The sequence below is a fragment of the Anabrus simplex genome, chromosome 2 (genome assembly GCF_040414725.1).
Source record: "Anabrus simplex isolate iqAnaSimp1 chromosome 2, ASM4041472v1, whole genome shotgun sequence".
Taxonomy (NCBI): domain Eukaryota; kingdom Metazoa; phylum Arthropoda; class Insecta; order Orthoptera; family Tettigoniidae; genus Anabrus; species Anabrus simplex.
The window spans coordinates 645,722,170-645,740,967 of record NC_090266.1 but is presented as its reverse complement, the minus strand read 5'-3'; the positions used below and the strand labels follow the sequence as shown (position 1 = coordinate 645,740,967).

Genomic DNA, 18,798 nt, shown 5'->3' with positions numbered 1-18,798 from the left:
ATGTACTTATTCTGATCATAAACCGATAATTTTTAATCTTTCCTGGGTTCGATTTCAACAGCCATCTTCTCCTTCGGAGAACATTCTTAGATTACAGTAGACTCTCCTGGCATATAAATAAAAATTTAAACACATTTGAAATAAACGATAGGAATGAGATTGACCGTCAAATTATTCACCTCTATAATAAGGTCAATAATACACGGAAGTATGTCATTCGTATCGCCAGAAATCCCGCACACTTGCCTACGCGCGACAATGGTGCTGGTCACGTTGTCAACAATGACAATGGTAGCAGATGTAATTTACCGCCAAGTAGCGGTCTTGCATCTTGCTGTGGGGTCCAGAAAATCTAATAATAATAATAATAATAATAATAATAATAATAATAATAATAATAATAATAATAATAATAATAATAATAATAATAATAATAAATTATTATTATAAAAAATAATAAATAATAAATAATAATAAATTATTATTATAAATTATTATTATTATTATTATTATTATTATTATTATTATTATTATTATTATTATTATTATTATTATTATTATTTTCTGGAGCGTCGTCAAATTGTGCGGACCGCGCTGGAACCGGGTCCTGGCCTGGTAATGACTAAGAATACAGTCAAGCCGCGGGTTCAGTACCGCCAAGGCACCCAAGACGACACCAGGCCGGATCTCCTTCAGAATTTGATCCATACTAAAAATGCTTATAGGAAAAGATGGCAAAGATTTAGGGACCGAACTGACCGCGTGGAATACCTGGACCTACCTAGGGAAGTACGAAATTGATTGCTGGAAAGAAAGATTGAAAAATATGAGGAACTCTGCCGTAATCTCCCAGAAAACGAGTCAGATCGCGAATTTTGGCGGATTCTCTCAGAAAACGAGTCAGATCGCGAATTTCGGAGGATTATATATAAAACGTTAAGCATTTAATTATAAATTTCAATATAATACCGTAGCGAAGCACGGGTATCTTGCTAGTGACATTATATGTACGGTATTTGTTTTGTTATTTGACTTCTTACAAGATAACGTTGACAGTGATGTATGTCAATAATTATTTATCATTATTTTATAATACAAGTAGCGGAGTCCTGTCTAGTTAAAAGACGGCGGCTGTGATCGTATCCATTACACCTAGACCTCCTAATAACTTAAAATAAACCGCCTGTTTCAGTTTCGTTTTCACTGCGTGGCATTCAGTCCTCTTAGGCTTCTTCTGAATTGGCATCGCTTTAGTCTTTGAAATACCAGTTGAGTTGGCCGTGCGGTTAGGGGCGCGCAGTTTGAGCTTGCATCCGAGAGGTAGTGGGTTCGAACCCCCTTGTCGGCAGCCCTTAAAATGGTTTTCCTTGGTTCCCCATTTCCACACCAGGCAAATGCTTTAATTAAGGCCACGGCCGCTTCTTTCCTATCCTATCGTCGCCATAAGACGGTGCGACGTAAATCAAATTGTAAAAAATTAAAAATCTCTTGGAAATGCTATTTATATGATACTGGCTACACCTCTTTAGAGCTGGATGATCATTTCGGGGCTCAGCAGCTGATGCGACGGACAGGTGTTACGCAATGGGTGCGGTGCAGTCAGCTAGGTGGAAGTACTCCCTACCAGCCTCAGTGTGCGGCTGATTGTCACGGAGCATCAACAGGTGAGCGGGAACTATTCTGTACTACATGTGATACACTGATCTTAATGTAATAAAATAGGTAGATGCCAGAAATGACCGAGGGGAGAGTCGACTAATTCAGTATTATTACGGCAAACTTGAATTAGACTAAGTTATGACACATTTGAGAACGATCATCGAAACAATATTCAAACGACTGGCACTTTTGCTCTATTTATTTAATACTTCCAAAAAATTGTGTGTTTTACTTTTTCATTTAATTCACGTAACTCAATGTCCGCCTCTGTAGTGTAGCGGTTAGTGTGATTAGCTGCCAACCCCGGAGGTCCGGGTTCGATTCCCGGCTCGCCACGAAATTTGAAATGTGGTACGAGGGCTGGAACGGGGTCCACTCAGCCTCAGGAGGTCAACTGAGAAGAGGTGTGTTCGATTCCCACTTTTCCTCCAGGCAAATGCCGGGATGGTACCTAACTTAAGGCCACGGCCGCCTCCTTCCCTCTTCCGTGTCTATCCCTTCCAATCTTCGTATCCCCCTGCAAGGCCCCTGTTCAGTATAGCAGGTGAGGCCACTTGGCAGAGGTACTGGTCATTCTCCCCAGTTGTATCCCCGACCCAGAGTGTGAAGCTCCAGGACACTGCCCTTGAGGCGGTACAGGTGGGATCCCTCGCTGAGTCCGAGGGAAAAAATCGACCCTGGAGGGTAAACAGATAAAGAAGAAGAAGAAGAAACTTAATTGTAATGGGCTACTTCGGCTAAATCCACAGCAGTCCCGGTAATTACACGGTGCCGTGGCGTGTTTCTAATTCCGCAGTAGTCCGCGAATCCTTTGCCAATAACACTGCGAATGAAATGTCGTATGGCTTTTAGTGCCGGGATATCCCAGGACGGGTTCGGCTCGCCAGGTGCAGGTCTTTCTATTTGACGCCTGTAGGCGACCTGCGCGTCGTGGTGAGGATGAAATGATGATGAAGACAACACATACACCCAGCCTCCGGGCCATTGGAATCAACCAATTAAGGTTAAAATCCCCGACCCGGCGAACCGAAGGCCAGTACGCTGACCGTTCAGCCAACGAGTCGGACAACACTGCAAATAATAGTACTCCATGATAGTGTTGTAGAAGTACTTACGTTAAAGAAGCCTATCTTCGAAACAGAGTAAATAGGATAAGTACTGTAGTTTCTTGATTACTGCCATCAAAGAGATCCAGTGCACAATTTGCGACTTTTACCATCAGAGTACAGTAATGTTATGTTTCGCCGAGTTCCCTTATACCCACCCACTCTTCAAGGGCAGACTGACTGACAGTCTAACCTCAAATAAACCAATCAACATTACTTTAACTAAAATTAGAGACGTAGATGTTCACAGTCGCAATAAATAACAAAAGTGGCCTAATGCTGTAAAAGGAAGTGTATTTGACGTTTAAAAGACAATAAGTGTTTCAGCGTGGTTCTTTACTCCGCGATAAAATGCTAAATGGACCGAATGTGTTCCCGTCCTCAAGTGTTTGTGTCTACCCCTTACTCCCGTTTCCTGATACGGGGTCGGGGATGAGGTGAGATGAAATTAAATTTCATGTTTGTTTTTACGGCCGGATGCCCTTCCCGACTCCATCCTCAGCTCAGGATCTAATGAAGATGAAATGAATGATGGCGAATGAAATTGGGTAAGGATGTAGCCTATGAATAGCAACTGTTCCGGCATTTGCCTGGAAGTGAAAATAGGAATCCACAGAAAATATCTCGTTACAGGCCAGAGTAAAATGTTGCTTCCATCAAAGTCCCATTCTCATCCATGGCGGTGACTGTATGGAAGATGCTGAGTAATGTACTAGGCATTCGAAGTTAAGGCACTAAAGATATTATTTTATGCGCCTAAAAAGGCACTAAAAAGAAAAAATAAATAGTGCAATGAACGGCACTGAAATTCTGTTGCGCAAAAAAGTCGTATATGCAAACTAGCTCTCATAACACAACTGCATACAAAAATTAAATTAAAACTATTTATTAATAAGTATTCATAATCACAGCTAAATTAACCATTCTCTTCCACACATTTTTATTTTATTAAAATACATGCAATCATTTTTTTTTCATTAATCATTCATTATGTAAACACAATGCCTTTGCTGGCAGGACCTAGTGTTTACAGTGCACTATGTCTTCTGGTACAGGCTAGAGCAATTTTGTTACTTTCATAGATCTGTCTCTGTCTTATCCTTGGCTTTGACAATATGAAAGTGACTGAGGTATGAGCGGTGCTAGTAATGCCAATCCTTATGCAGCCAGTCCCTGCTATGAATGGTGTGAAAATGTTGCTCATAGGGTCGGTTGGTGTATGCATTTCAGTGGGCTTGACAGACTGATATGTAATAGCAACTCTGGCTCGGTGAGGAAAGCAACGGGAAATTACCTCACTCCTCATTTCCCTAGTACGCCTCTTCAGTGATGCCTAGGCCATCTATGACAGCTGATGGCAGAGCTGTTGACGATCCCACCAGCGGCATCGCTGACGGACTGAACATACATACATACATACATGTAAACACACAAAGCTAACTTAACACAACAAAAGTACACTTATACAGAATAAATAGTTTATCTCTCCCACAGACATCTTTCGTTTGCACTTAATAATCAATATTGGCACGTCTATAATTTTAATTACATTAAACAACAAGATTAACGGACAGACTTCTGCCACGCTTATTGGACAGAATCAGTTTATATCCTGAAAATGCACTAATATGACTGAAACCTACTTAAATAGTCCCTCCTCGCGACACTAAACCCCTCAGGAAGTTCGGTGGCATTTCCACTTAGCACATTATAAACGGAATTAATGATTTCTTAACAAAATATTTTCTTAGTTTTTTTTTTTTTTTTTTTTTTAGATATTTGAGCAGCATACTTGCCAGGAGTTTCTAATAAAATTTTTTGTTTGTTTTTGCAACAAAAACAATGAAATGGATTCACAAAACGGCCTTCAGTTGTTGAATAATGCAACAAAAGTGAAATGTTAATCAATCTATATATATAACATGTCCTGACTAACTGACAGATTCATCATCACCGAGCCAAAACCATTTTACATAAAGAAATGAAATTTTGGGGATAAATTTATATCAGGGTGTAGGTACTCACTAAGGGAGGATTTTTGGATATTCCATCGCTAACGGGGTGAAAAGGGGGGTGAATTTTTGAAATGAGCATATCTATATCTTAAAAACTTAAAAAGTTTTCAGACGTAAAAGATGGTATTTAGAATCTCCTTTAAAAATAAAGAAACACGTATTTTTTATTTTCGGAAAATCCCCTTAAGGGGGATAAAAAAGGTGAAAAATCTGTTTTATGAGGATACTTGTATCTCAAAACTGAAGATGTTACAGACAAGAAAATTGGTATTTCGAATCTCCTTAAAAATAAAGGAACATGTATTTATTGTTTTAGGAAATTCCAAATGAATGGGGGTGGGGGGTGAACAGGAGTGACAAAGGGGTGAATTAAAAAAGCTATATCTACAGTATATCTCAGAAACGTAAATTGTTACAGATGTGAAAGTAGGTATTTGGAATCTCCTGTAAATTAAAGGAACATAGGTAATTTATTTTCTGAAAATCCACTTAAGGGAAACTGGAAAAGGGGGTGAATTTTTAAAATGAGAAAATCTACAGAACATTTCATAAACCTGACATGTTACAAATGTGAAAATTGGTAGTTTTAATGTTTTAAATATAAAGAAACATGCATTGTTTGTTTTCGAAAAATTTACTTAAGGGGGAGGGTGAAAGGAAGTGAAAGAAATTGAATTATTCTTATCCGGATATTTATATCTCAAAAACTGAAGGTTACACAGGTGAAAACTGGTATTTGGAATCTACTTTAAAAATAAAGGAACACACATTTTGTGGGAGAAATCAACTTAATGGGGTGTGGGTTGGGGGTTAGTGAAAAAGGAGCTGAATTCTTTTTTGAGGATATTTATATCCCAAAAAACTGAAGATGTTACATACATGAAAATTTGTTATTTTGAATCTTCTTTCAAAGTAAAGAAACACGTATTCATTTGTTTTCGGAAAATGAACTTGGGGGGGGGGTATTAAAAAAATTAGTTGAGTTCTTTGTATGAGGGTACTTATATCTCAAAAACTAATGTGTTACAGATGTGAAAATTGGTATTTGGAATTCTTTAAAAATAAGGAAACTCGTATTCTTTTGTTTTCAGAAAATTACTTACGGTTGGGCGAAAGAATTGAAGAATTAGTTGACTTATTTGTATGAAGACACTTATATCTAAAATCAACTAAAGATGTTACAGACGTGAAGGTAGTCATTTCGAATCTCATTTAAAAATAAAGGAACACGTCTTTATTTTTTCCGGAAAGTCCACTTAAGGGGGGAGAGGGATGGAAAGAAGTGTAAAAGAAGTTGAATTCTTTATAATGAGGATGCTTATATCTCAAAAAATGAAGATGTTACAGACGTGAAAACTGGTATTTGGAATCTCCTTTAAAAATAAACACGCAATTCTTTCCTTTCGGAAAATCCATTCAAGCAGGTAAACCGAATTGAAAAAGCGGTTGAATTTTTAAAATGAGTACCGGTCTATCTACAGTGAAAATGAAAACCTACAACCTGTTTTCCAGTCAGTGACCGGGTCAGGGATGGTATGAATGAAGCCCCCTTCTTGCGGCGAGGATGGGAATTGTTCCGGCTGCCGAGGCCTGTCGCACTTCTCTAGTGCAATGATTAATGACTGACAGATGAAATGAAATGATAGCGGAGAGTGTTTTTGGAATGAAAGATGACAGGGAAAACCGGAGTATCCGGAGAAAAACCTGTCCCGCCTCCGCTTTTTCCAGATAATGTCTCAGTACAGTACCGAGGAACGATTACTTTTTACAAATCCACTTGAGCGAAGCCGCGGGTAACTGCTAGTCTATATATATACAAAATAAGATGTCCTGACTGACTGACTGATTCAAGATCGCCGAGTCAAAACTTCTAGACATAAATGAATTAAATTTTGAGGACACATTTCTATTGCCGTGCAGGTGTTCATTAAGGGAGGATGTTTGGATATTCCGTCGCGAAAGGGGTGGAAAATGGGGAGGGGGCGAATTTTAAAATCGAGTGAATCTGTATTCAAAATCTTAACAGTTAAAGACGTGAAAATTTGTCTTTGGAATCTCCTTTTAAAATAAAAGAACACGTAGTTTTTTGTTTAAGGAAAATCCTTTTAGGAGCGGTGAAAAAAGGTGAAACAGGGGTTGAATACCTTTTATGAGGATACTTATATCTAAAAATCTGAAGATGTTACAGTCATGAAAATTGGTATTAGGAATCTCATTTAAAAATAAGAAACACGTATTTTTTGTTGTTGGAAAATCTACCTAAGGGCACAGTTTCTATCCTCGCCACACAGTTGTTAGAGAACGTGCCACTGCGCGAGCGTTTATAAGTGTGGTTGCAACAGGACGGGGCCCCACCTCACAGATCAGCAGTCGTCCTTACTCATCTTCATGCTTCATATTCAAATAAATGGATAGGGAAGGGAGGACCCGTTCACTGCCCGCCAGATCACCCTATCTAACGCCGCTTGACTTCTCCCTATGGGGTCACTTAAAGCAGGTAGTGTATGCACAGGAGTCGGAAGATCCTTTTCACCTTCGGCAAGCGATCACCGAGGCAAGCCTCGTGTCGGTAGATTTACTGGCACGTGAAAAAACACTTGCAGGACTAAATTCTGGCACATCAGCGTCTTCGAATACTGTTTGAAGCGAGGATTGCAACTTCAGCACTTACCAAATTAACTGCCGAGCTGAGTAGCTCAGACAGTTAACGTGCTGGCCTTTTCTTTCTTACTGTGGATATGTGTTGAGTATTCAGCATGAAAGCAGGTTGCTCCTTCAAAATTATTATTATTATTATTATTATTATTATTATTATTATTATTATTATTCCCACCTCGAGTGGAAGTCGAACTTGAGGTGTTTCAATTAAACACACAAGCTGTTAATGTACAGTTATTTAGTTAGTATGCTTGTTTGCTGCCCAATTAAATGAACTACCGGTTCGATTCCTAATCGGGTCGGCGATTTTATTTTTAATTTCTTGTATCTCGAAAGTTGAGTGTTTTGAATTTAACGCACAATCACTTATTACTATGATAGTCAGCAGTCCAAGGGAAAGAGTGCCGAGTTCGATTCCCAGTCGGGCTGAGGGTTTTTTTTAATATCTCGCAGCTCAAACGTTTGGTGCTAAGTGATGTAAACATTACAGCATCCAGGGTTCAAATCTGCTCAGAGCTAAATGCGGAAACAATAAATATTGTATTCCCTGTCTCAGAAAATAAGTTACTTCCAAATCTAGTCAACTTTCTAATAATGCCAATTATTTTTCTGAGATGTGCATACTAGACTAAATGCAAAAACAATGAACTTTGTATTTCGTGTCTCAGCAAATACTTCCAAGTTCCAAGTCTTATCATCTTGCTGGTACAGTCAATATTTTTGCTGAGATGTATATACTGTCACGATCTCACTTTATACTAAATTTGCTGCATTATCCCTCCGTATTCAGTCAATATACTTTGTGCTAATCGTTCACACTTAGCCTTCTGTGAAAGGAAAGCTCGTCAACGATTCCAGGTCGGGTTGAGGATTTTTTCTTCTTATGCACTTAACCTCTTAGTCCAAGTGAGCTTCACGTTCGGAACCCCAAGTCGGCGATTTTTTCTTTGCTCAGAGTTAGTTGTTTCAATTTTCGAAGTTAGATATTTGAATAGCACTTCAGCTTTGAGTCCAAGCGAGCTCCAGGTACGAATCGTAGTTCGGTCGGTGATTTTTAACTTTCGATTCTTGTAGCGCTAAAACGAGGCGGTTCAATTAAACGCACAAGCTTTTAACGTACAGTCATTTAGTTAGCGTGCTTGTTTGCTGCCCACGTACACGAGCCACGGGTTTGATTCCTAGTCGAGTCGGCAAATTTTTAATTTCTTGTAGCTCGAAATTTTGGTGTTTTGAATTTAACGTACAATCATTAAGTTACTATGTTCGTCAGCAGGTCAAGGGAAAGGGTGCCGAGTTCGATTCCCAGTCGGGATGGGGATTTTTAATTTCTCGCACCTCAAACGTTAGATGTTTTGAATTAAACGCACCCTTTCAACGCGCAGTCCTTTACTTAGCATGATACTCAGTGGTCAAAAGGGAAGAACCATGGGTTTCATTCCCAGTGATGTGTAGCGCGAACTTTTTTTCTGGTTCTGAACACAAGGTTTTAATCTCTGAGTGATGTCAACAATATTGTAAGCTACCACAAGTCTCTAGAGTTAAAATATATGAATTCGATATGTTACAATAAAACTTTTACTGTTCCAAACCCTAAAAACCAACAGCACGTTACGCATCAGCTCACACGCTAGTGTCTTTTACTCCGCAGTCGCTCAGCTTCAAAACTTCTTCAAAACTTTGAAGTTGCTTTATAAAGTTATGTCCCTATGAATGAAGCACATGTATTAAACCTTTCACCATCCCCCTAGTCCCGTATCACCATCTTGTTCCAATTTCAGCTCTGAGTCATAGAACATAGCTCATTCCCTTTAGCCCTTCTGCTCATTTGGCCTTCTGCCCTTTTGCCCTAAGCAATTTAACCCTTTAGCCATTTCCCTTTGCCCTTTTGCCCTTTAGGAATTTTCCCTTATGCACTTTAGCCATTGTGCCTTTAGTCCTTTTTCCCTTTTGCCTTTAGCCCTTTCATCCTGTTGCCCTTTTGCCTTTTAGTCATTTATCCCTTTAGCCCATTAGTCATATGCCTTTAGCCCTTTTCCCCTTTAGTCCTTTAGTTCTTTTGCCCTTTTTGGCGTTTAGCCATTTTGCCCTTGTAACCAACAATCTTTACATACCGGTACTGCTGACTGAATATTTCTGCCTTTTGAAGATATTCGCATAACACTCCCCTTGTTTTTTATTTTTATTTTTTGAACGTTTTCATTCCCCTCCCTGAAGGGGAGGGGCAGGGAGGGGCGGGCCACCTAGAGGGTAACGCCCTCTCTCTGGCCAGGGGAGATGGGGGTTAAGGGAGTTGCACGGGAGGAAGAATGTGGGTAAAATGGGATTGAGGAATTTGAGGTGGACATGGGAGGGGGCGGCATCTTGGCTAAGGTTGCTTTATTAGGGGATTTATTTATTTTGTTTATTATATTTTATTTCATCATTATATATTTTTCTTGTTATTATTATTATTATTATTATTATTATTATTGGTGGGTATGAAGGGTGAGCGCTTTTACATAAAGTATTCACATATTCTGCTGTAAAAATACATAACATGATTTAAAGAAATGAGTAATACAGAGTAGGTAGAAGATGATGGATGATCCTTCTGGAGAGCGAAGTGTGATTGCAGATTGCCGACGATGTGATGTGGCTTTCTTCCCCATCGAAGTGCCGTTTGTTAACTGGATCAATGTACACTGAAGAGGAAAATCAGTGGTAGGGGCAAGGGATGAGCGACAGGGTTCAGACAAGAGTTACTAAGGGGGCGAAATGGAAATGAGTATTTAGGCCGGAATGTGAAGTCTGAAAGTGGACATTGAGGGTTTGGTTTGCAGCAGCTTGTAGGTGTGTTAGAACGGGAGAACGGTGGTAGGGGTGAACATTGAATAGGGCTATAGTGATGAATCGGATTGAATTCTCGACGGTAGGAGAAGGGAAAAGACAGCGGCTAGGACTGGTAGGTGAATCAACTGTGCGGAGAGGTGCAATGAGGTCTGGATTATCAGGAGGAGGGGCGGGACGAGCTTTACATCTTCGGGCGTAGGTCGGGTGTGCTTCCCCACAGGAGTTACATACAGGGGGTTGGGCAGTGTTAGGGCACTTGTAGGTTGGATGTTCTTGTAGACAGTGCCCGCACTTTCGATTCGGAGCTCGACACTGGTTGGTGCTGTGAGAGTTGTATGTCAAACATCTTTCGCAGCGAGTAGGTTGCGGCGGGGGTGCATGGGAAGATTCAAATTTGTAATGGCGGCGGTAGATGGACACACCCGAAGGTAGTACTCTGTCGTGATCTGCGGTGGTAGGCAGTAGAATTCACACCATGTAAGTTGGGCCTGCTGCGTTTCGTATTCGGAAGGCTTTACGAGCTGGGATACCTTCGGAGTGTAATTCAGTGATGACTTCCTCCTCAGTGATGGCTGGATCTATACCACGTACCACACAGCTGAAAAGGCTATGTCTAGGAGGCGGCGACGGAGTCTTGAGCACTGGTTGCGAGAGAAGCTTGAATGGAGCGGCGGAACACAGTCGGGCTGCTCCGATGGACATAGTGAGATTTTGGGCGGCGAGGTCGCCATTCAACTTGATGACAACTCCGTTTGTGTTTGGCCGTTTGTCTGCTATTTCTTCTCGACGCATATTGAACTGGAGGAGGGTGGAAAGGATGTTGCGAGGGGAGCGGAATTGCTGAGGTGGATTCTCAAGGAGATAGACGTGGGTACCAGTTGGTGGGGTCTGGAGAGAGCGTGAATTGTTGAGAGGATAGCGGGCTCCTGAGACTGGAAATGATTCACTGGGAGGGGGAAGAGGTCGTTCAGGTGCAGTTTCCATGCAGAGGGTTGGAGATTGATCAAGATTAACCTGAGTGTATCTACTGGACTGACCGCTACGCGCCGTATTTGTTGTGCATCTTCAGGAGGGGTGATTTGGGCGGACCATTTATACTGAAGGCTGTTAGAATCCCACGTAGGAGAAGAAACTCGTGGTAGAAATCTCGCCTGGTAATTGGGATCTGCGAAGGAGGACATGATGGCAACATGGTAGGCTTCGGTGGCGGAGTCGAGAGTGGCAGATGCAACAGAAGTTGTTGATGTAGGGGTGGTGCGGGTGTCGCTGGTGGTGGTGACTGCGTAGTTATACATGACGATTCACGTAGATTAATTAGCTGCTCTACACTATCCGATGGAGACCTCAGGTGGAAAAGGCAGAAACGTCGACAATCCTATCGGCGAGCTGCGAGAAGAAGATACAGTAGTACGATGCTGAGCTTGTGGGACGAGTCCTGAGGTAAAACCTCAATTCGAGCACCACTCAGTCCACCTATCTAGACACGTTTTCAAGCGACTATAAATCGCCGCGTTAGAGTTTGGTGTGCGGATGTCGAAAGACTTGAAGATTTATGCAGTGGAATAAATCGTCGTTAGAGTCACTGCAGTCGACGAAGGATGCCTTGTTCATTAATGATTCCTTGAATATCCTTCTGTCCGCCTCTGTGGTGTAGTGGTTTGTGTGATTAGCTGCCACTCCCGAGGGCCCTGGTTCGATTCCCGGCTCTGCCACGAAATTTGAAAAGTGGTACGAAGGCTGGAACAGGGTCCGCTCAGCCTCGGTAGGTCAACCGAGTAGAGGTGGGTTCGATTCCCACCTCAGGCATCCTGGAAGTGGTTTTCCGTGGTTTCCCACTTCTCCAGGCAAATGCCGGGATAGTACCTGACTTAAGCCCAAGGCCGCTTCCTTCCCTCTTTCTTGTCTATCCCTTCCAGTCTTCTCATCCCCACGCAAGGCCCCTGTTCAGCATAGCAGGTGAGGCCGCCTGGGCGAGGTACTGTTCATCCTCCCCAGTTGAATCCCCCGACCCAGAGTCTGAAGCTCCAGTACACTGCCCTTGAGGCGGTAGATGTGGGATCCCTCGCTGAGTCCGAGGGAAAAGTAACCCTGGAGGGTAAACAAGTTAAGAAGAAGAAGAAGAAGAAGAATGTCCATCTTGGAACCTGTTTCTGCCTTAAAGTACCTATACACACCCTTCCAGTTTTCACCAACATTTGTATGACCATCATGTTATCCTTAGCTGACTTCTTTGCTAGATTCAATTTCCTAGTAAGTTCCTTCAATTTCTCCTTACTTCCACAGCCATTTCTACTGTAACTCTACTTCTTTCCAACCTGCACCTCCTTCTTAGTCTCTTTACTTCTCTGTTAAAATATAATGGATCTTTACCATTCCTTACCATCTTTAAGCCAACGGCTGTACCCGTGTTGAAACACCGGATCCCGTGAGATCTCCGAAGTTAAGCAACATTTGGCGTGGTCAAGATTTGGATGGGTTGCCACGCCCTCTTGGTGGGGGTAAGGTAGTGGAGGAGCGGAAAGGAACTGCCACCCTACCGTACGTAAACTTCGGCTCAGGCACACCTCTGCGGAGGCTCGGACCTATCCTTCGGACAGGATACACCCTTACCTCACCATCTTTAAAGGTGCAAACCTATTGTCACATTCCTCAACAATTGCTTTAAACCCATCCCAGAGAGTCTGTTCACATTTTAATTTACAGTTTTCCTCCGATCATTGTTACTTTTTTAAAACTCCCTCATGCCTGTTTTATCATCCATATTGTGCTGCCTGATAGTCCTAATTTTAAAACCTTCCTTTCTTTCACATTTATTTTTAACAACGACAAAAACAGCTTCGTGGTCACGAATACCATCTATTTCTTCGGTTTCAAAATAGAGCTCATCTGGCTTTACAAGCACCACATCCAAAGTATTCTTTCCTCTAGTTGTTTCCATCAATTTCTGAATCAGCTGCCCTCCCCATATTAACTTATTTGCCATTTGTTGTTTATGCTTTCTGTCGTTCGATTCACCTTCCCAATTGACATTTGGTAAATTGAGATCACCTGGTAGTATCACATTCCTTTCCATATCGTTTCCAACATAGCTGATTATGTTATCAAATAATTCTGAATCAGCGTCAGCGTTACCCTTTCCTGGTCTGTACACTCCAAAGACATCAAGTTGTCTATTATCTTTAGAGATGAGCCTTACACCTAGAATTTAATGTTTTATCATCTTTAACTTTTTCGTAGATTACAAATTAATCTTTCACCAGAATGAATACTCCCCCTCTTACCATTCCTATCCTATCTCTGCGATACACACTCCAGTTCCGTGATAATATTTCTGCATCCATTATATTTTATTATTCTTTTCTAATGCACTTACTTTTACTACGACGAAGACAGCTTCATGATCATATATACAACCTCTTACTTCAGTTTCTCTATAGAGCTCATCTGGCTTTAACAGCACCGTATCCGGAATATTCTTCCCTTTCGTTGTTTCCATCACTTTCTGATTCAGCTGTCCTTCCCAGATTAAATTATTTAACATTTGTTGGTTACGCATCCTGTCATTCGCATTACCTTAACAGTTTACATTTACAATCACTTTCCTTTCCGCGTCATTTCTCACAAGCTTATTATCTTATCAAATAATTTTGCATCGGCGTCTGTGCCACCTTTTCCATTCTATAAACTCGAAAGAAATTAAGGTGCCTATTATCTTTAGAGATGAACTGTACACCTAGAATTTCATGTTTATCATCCTTAACACTTTCTTAACTTACAAATTCTTCATTCAAAAGTATGAATATTCCCCCTCCTACCATTCCTATCCTGTCTCTAAGATAAACATACCAGTTATGTGAGAAAGTGTCCGCATCCATAAATGTAGAGCACAGGACAAGATAAGTGGTGGAATAGGGGCACGGGAGGGAGAAAAGGAAAAGGAATTAGCTTCTGCAGTCACCGGGAAAGACAGAGATCAGGAGGGGAGGGTTCAAATAAGGTGGGTAGGGTCGAGGATCTGGTCATGGTGGATTCCATTGTTAGACGTGTGGGGGAAGTGTTTGGAGGAAAGGAAACCAGGGTAGAGTGTTATCCAGGAATTAGGTTAAGACAAATGTTGATTAAAGTAGAAGAGAAGGAGGAGGGAAAAGTGAAGGTGGTAGTTTTTCACGTTGGTACCAACAGCGTAAGGCAAGCAGGTATAAGTACCAACATAGTTTGGGATGTTGGGATCTGGTGCATGCAGCACTGGTGGAAGTTTAAGGAAGCGGAAACTGTTATAAGGGAAATACTATGCAAGGGGGGGGGGGGTTACTGTTTGGAAGGTGACCGGAGAATTGTATGAGACTATAGAGTGGGTATGTGGGGAAACTGGGAGTGAGATTTCTAGATCTCTATCTCCTATCCACCCATTAGGGTCCACAAATCTCACTCCCAGTTTCCCACATACCCACTCTATAGTCTCATGTAAATCCCCAATCACCTTCCAGTCAGTATACCTCCTACAGCACATAGTACAATCTCTTCTCACTTAAACTTTTCCCTTGCTGCATTAACCAGATCCCACACATCCCAGCTATGTTGGTACTTGTACCTGCTTGCCGTATATTGTTGGTACCAACGTGAAAAACTACCATATTCTCCTTACCCTCGTCATTCTCTTCTACTTTTCCCAACATCTGTCTTAACCTAATTCCTGAATAACACTGCATTCTGCTTCCCTTTCCTCCACACCCTTTCCCAACATGTCTAACAATGGAGTTCCCAATGACCAGAGCCTCAACCCCACCCACCTCATTCGAACTCCACCCGTTCTTGTTTTCCCTATCTTTGCTGACGGCTGCAGAACCTACTTCCTCTTCCCTTTTCTCTCCCCATGACCCTGTTCCATCTCCCTTTTCTTATTCTCTACTCTACATGCCCTTTCCTAACTTTTCCTTTCCTTCTAATTCTATCCTCCTCTGTAACAGCTCCCTGTTCCTCAACTTACCTCTACTGGTCTACCTGCAGTGACTCATACCGATTTCTCACTGATAGGCCTACCTGTGCTGAATCTTTACAGCATTCACTTTTATCCGTACTGTAGTTCATTTACGAGGTTGCAAATGATCTGTGAGTCACTTACCGGCCTTAGAAAAAGACTGTATACCTTCAAATAACTTACTGATAAATTGATATGTATTACAGATTTCTTTCCTGTATAACAAAATATCGTCAGCAAATAATTGGTGTACGCCTATTATTGTTAATAATTAAAATAAGTTGGACAAAATGAATGGCCTATCAAGCGACCGCTGCTCAGCCCGAAGGCCTGCAGATTATGAAGTGTCGTGTGGCTTCTCTTCGTCAGTATTATTTGTCTCTTCTACAAGGGAACTTTCTGGATTGGACCGGACCGATTGCAATAATACTTCGTAGGATGATCACACGGCATAAGGCATCCGATCGTTGCTGCGCGCCTGCCGTTGTTTTATAAGCTGTCCACAACATAAAATAATTTCGTGTGGCTATTTCTAGCCGAGTGCAGCCCTTGTAAGGCAGACCCTCCGATGAGGGTGGGCGGCATCTGCCATGTGTAGGTAACTGCGTGTTGTTGTGGTGGAGGGTAGTGTTATGTGTGGTGTGTGAGTTGCAGGGATGTTGGGGACAGCACAAACACCCAGCCCCCGGGCCACTGGAATTAACCAATTAAGGTTAAAATCCCCGACCCGACCGGGAATCGAACCCGGGACCCTCTGGACCGAAGACCAGTACGCTGGCCATTCAGCCAACGAGTCGGACGTCCACAACATGATAAACTAATTCGAGCGGTTCTGCACAGGAATTCGGCAGTTTCCTCGTCTGTGCTTATGAAATTTACGGTGATAGCATGCACGTTTATATGAGTTATTGAATAGATGACGAATATTCTCTACTAAATAGTACTGTATTTTAGCGTGCATTATGAACAACACGGAAGTATTAAAACTCTAATATTCTGATATATTTATACAGGGTTATTCAACTGTGATGTTCCCCTCATATAACTCATGAACCGTTAAATATATCGATTTTCTGTTTTCACTTTCAGTAATGATATTAAGTGGCTCATAATCTGACCAGTAACTCACTTTTCCAGGGAGGCAATAGCCTATCTGCTGAGATAATGATACTAAGTTCGTTTGAAGTCGCTTTAATAATAACAGGCGTGGGTTGGATAGCCAACGATTTCTAAGATAGTCTACTGTAATAAGTTTCTACGTATGCCGCAGTAATCCCCCCATGGGGCAACAGTCCCGAAGGGCCATGGCCTACCAAGCGACCGCTATTCAGCCCAAAAGCCTGCAGATTATGAGGTGTCGTGTGGTCAGCACGACGGATCCTTTCGTCCGTTATTCCTGGCTTCCTAGACCGGGGCCGCGATCTCACCGTCAGATAGCTCCTCAATTGTAATCACGTAGGCTGAGTGGACGTCGAACCAGCCCTCACATGCAGGTAAAAATCCCTGACCTGGCCAAGAATCGAACCCGGGTCTCCGGGCAAGAGGCAGGCACGCTACCCCTACACCGCAGGGCCGGCCATCGTAGTAATAGTTTGGTCTATATTCCTATTAACCAGATGTTACCCCGACCACCAGGAAAATATCAATTTCTTCATCCCTCGTAAATGTATATACTTGATCCAAACTTATGCCGAGATGCGTGGATCCATGGATAGTGGACACTAGGAGTACCAACAGTTGTTTGTACGAAAATGACTTGCAGAAAGCGCAAAAATGAGTAGAGGATTCTTCCCCGTACAGACAACTGAGATAACTTACATCATGGTGAAAGTCTGAGTCCAGTGGCCTGTAAATGACCCCTGGATACATTCCTCTCTTTGTCCAGTCCATAAACTCCCTTCCGTGATGTGTCATCTGGAGCATTCATCCGCACATCCGTGCTTCCGGTCCTGTGTGGCCCTGAGCCGGCATACAACACAGAGCATGTGACCCTTTTCCACAGCTGTGCGTGCTAAGATACAAGTTAAATGGTTCGCTCCCGACTGGAAAGACTGTCGATACTCCACTTGTATCGTGAAATTACCAGCAATACGGCAGTTGGTTTGTCAGGTTACACTTTCCAAGACTAGCGCGCCGTTCAAACACTACTACAACTGAATTGTTTTCATTCCCCCACTGAAGGGGACGCTGGCCTCTCAGGCCGGGAGATTTGTGGTGGTGATGGAGATGTGTGGACAAGGTGACGGGGTTGGCGGCCGTGGCCGGAATTCGCCTTAGTGCAGGAGAATGGAAAACCACGGAAAACCATTCTCAGGACAGCCGACGGTGGGGACCAGCCCTCTCCATCTTCCAGCCACCCGCTGCAAGCTTCCTATAAAGGGCAATGCAGTGACAGTGCACTAGGGGAAATACGTATCTATCTCCATTGCTATCAGTTCCTGCCTTTGGCTTTTATATAAAAACTTAAGTTCCCAGAAGACAATTATGATTTCATTTCACCGATCATGAAGAAATATTCAAGCTGTTTAGGCCCTTTCATTCGCGAAATTACCAGCGTTTCACTGCAGTGTGTTAAGACATTCGTCGGTGGGATTGCCCTTCTGCGAACTTATTCTTTAAGGGAAATGAAATGAAACGGCGTATGGCTTTTAGTGCCGAGAGTGTCCGAGGACAAGTTCGGCTCGCCAGATGCAGGTCTTTTGATCTGACTCCCTTAGGTGACCTGCGCGTCGTGATGAGGATGAAATGATGATGACGACGACACATACACCCAGTTCCCGCGCTAGCGAAATTAACCAATTAAGGTTAAAATTTCCGACCCTGCCGGGAATTGAACCCGGGACCCCTGTGACCAAAGGCCAGCACGCTAACCATTTAGCCATGGAGCCGGACTTCTTTAAGGGAAAGATTGTTAAACAGCTTCCCTTCCATGAACCTGCTAGAGGAGGAGACGTTCTTTAAAAATATATATATTTCTGAAATATTTCTGAAGACTGCTGTATTGAGTGCATGTAGTTTGAGCTGAGTGGCTCGACAGAAGAGCGCTGGTTTTCTGAGCTCAAGTTTGGGGTTCGATCCCGGTTTAGTCCGGTAGTATTTGAAGGTGGTCAAATACGCCAGCCTCGTGTCTATAGACTTACCAGAACATAAAAAAACTGCTGCGGGACAAAGTTCCGGCACCTCCGCGTCTTCAAAAACCATACTACAAGTGTTACATACATACATACATACATACATACATACATACATACATACATTATCATTATAGACTGTTATGCCTTTCAGCGTTCAGTCTGCAAGCCTCTGAGAATTTACTAAACGTCGCCACAATCCTCGATTTGCAACTAGTGTTGTGGCCTCATTTAGTTCTATACCTCTTATCTTTAAATCGTTAGAAACAGAGTCTAACCATCGTCGTCTCGGTCTCCCTCTACTTCTCTTACCCTCCATAACAGAGTCCATTATTCTCCTAGGTAACCTATCCTCCTCCATTCGCCTCACAAGACCCCACCACCGAAGCCGGTTTATGCGTACAGCTTCATCCATCGAGTTC

General features: G+C 42.4%; 1 protein-coding gene across 2 annotated transcripts in view; it reads left to right on the top strand.

The window, feature by feature from the left end:
* Positions 1–18,798, top strand: part of LOC136862989 (uncharacterized) — a 199,891-nt gene that overhangs the window by 45,929 nt on the left and 135,164 nt on the right. Inside the window, exon 1 of one of the 2 annotated variants that reach the window (XM_067139294.2) lies at positions 1,587–1,664. The exons of the other annotated variant lie outside the window; for it this stretch is intronic. The gene's annotated coding sequence lies outside the window, so the exon portion shown is untranslated. Of the gene's footprint in view, positions 1–1,586; positions 1,665–18,798 lie in introns of those variants that run through there. 2 annotated transcript variants of the gene reach the window in all.